Genomic DNA, 2,182 nt, shown 5'->3' on the forward strand with positions numbered 1-2,182 from the left:
TCATATTAAAGAATTAAAATACATTAAATAAAAAAACCAAAAATAAAAAAGAAAATAATTAGGAAAATAATTTTTCTTCTTTCCACCCTACGCTCACAGAAACCAAAACCACCTGCGTGGCCATTATTGCAGATCCAGGCCCTCCGATGTTGACGACCGCCATCCACACCCCATCGCACCGACGATCATCACCCAGCACAGCCAAATCATCTCATGAATCCACCCAACGCACAACTCCACCATTTATTCTTCTCATTTCGGGTAAAACTCGGGCATAAACTACAAGTCTAGTCGGAATATTTCCACCTATACTTGTAAAATCGACATCCTAAGCTCCGGGTGGATGCTGTTGAAGGATGGGATGTTAAAGAGATAAGTGTTCAATGAAATGTTTGTTGCAGTTAGAATTCAAGAATGGACAGCTTTAAGGACGAAAATGGAAATGGATGGCTTTAAGGACGGGTGGGGATTTGGAAGGTACAAGAATCATTGGTGCCATGAAATTGGGGCTGAAATCAAGGTCCCAAAAAATGGTGGAGTTTGCAGTGGCGGTTGTAGGTGGTTTTAGGATTTCATTTGATTGGTGGGTGGGTAGGCTACCGATATGGATTGTTTGTAGTGGCGTTGGTGGCGGTGTGGTGCGGTGGTTTGGGTTGTTGTGTAGAGGTCATCGGAACGCGTGGGTTGGGTGGACTTTGGTTTGGTTTCCGAAGGGTGTGTGTGGGGGTAGGAAGAAGAATAATAATTTTCCAATTTTTTTTTTTCTTTTTGGTTCTTATTTAATATTTTAATTCTATAACATGAGAAATCTAAAGTTACCCTTCTGCCCTTTAAAAATTAGTGAAAATTGGTTCAAACCGTTGACCTTTAATCAACCGACGGATTGAGTAACGATTTTTGTCATTTTGTCCTTACAATGAGAATATTTCAAAGATTTGGAACCGTGAGTGGCACAACGTGAAGTTTGAAATAAAGTCCGTAAAAAATAAATTGGTTTGGGACTGCAACTGCAATTTTCTCTAAATTTTACTTACATTTTTTCACAAATTAAGAATTGATTTAAATAGAAGTAGTTCATATTTGTTGGTAGCAAGAGACATAAAATATGGGTATATTAAAAAACTAAGAAATCAACTATACTTTCAAGGAAAGTAGCCTGTAATTTGTGACAAACAAAAAAGAAAAGCAAGTTTATTTTTATGGGACAGAGGGAGCATCTCCTAAATTATCCAACTTCTTCAAGAACAGACCTAAATATAAAATAACAAAGATGCTTGAAGAATGGTTAAAAATGTAGTATACAAATTATGTTGGTATAAAAGTAACTTTTCGTGTTGAACAAACAAACTAAAAAAGGGTAATTAGCCACTAGGAGTAGAACGTGGCCCTAGGTTGAAAATGTGAAATTGTTTGCTGCTTGAATCTTGATCAACCTGCTAAGGGCCATCTTTGTATTGTGTTTTGGCAATTCTTGTCTTTAATTACTATTATAATCATCCGAACAATGACAACAATGAGGGAACCTACTTTCGTACTCATCCAAATTCCCATCCATAAAAGGAATTGAAACTTAATATTTGCTTATCCTCTCCCGCTTGATGATTCTTAAAGTTTCTGTAAATTTGCTACATAAAGATTTACTTTTAGATCTTAAATCCTTTCCTATCCCTCTCTTTACAAGATGATGTTACATGTCCTGGTTGACATTCCTCAGGTTAACCCTGAAGATGAGTCTGGGACACACATATATGGAACCTCAGAAAGCCGAAGTTTCCAGTCTCTGAGCTCCCTGGAGATTCGCATTGGTATATTTGGAAACAATGATACGTCTGTAGTTTTATTTTGTGCATCATTGATGTCTGATGTCTTCAAATGGTCAATCTGTTGTATTCATTTATTTCTTCTTTTACAGTTTCTGTTTCTTTGTATGTAAAATTAAGTCCTATACCCTCATAAAGCATAATGAAGCTAGTCAGGCTAGTCCCTACAGAAAAGAATGCATTTCTTTTTGTTTTTCATGTTTGTATGTAATGATGGTAGTTTGAGTCGATCTTTTAATCCTTCATCCATTAATATTGATTGTTTGATAAGTCAAAAATATTGTTACTGTTGACAGGACATGGATTCTGGCTCTCTCTCTCTCTCTCTCTGGTGTGGGGGTTTTTTTGGGGGGGGGGGGGGG

The sequence above is a fragment of the Olea europaea genome, unplaced genomic scaffold, assembly GCF_002742605.1.
Source record: "Olea europaea var. sylvestris unplaced genomic scaffold, O_europaea_v1 scaffold1008, whole genome shotgun sequence".
Lineage (NCBI taxonomy): Eukaryota > Viridiplantae > Streptophyta > Magnoliopsida > Lamiales > Oleaceae > Olea > Olea europaea.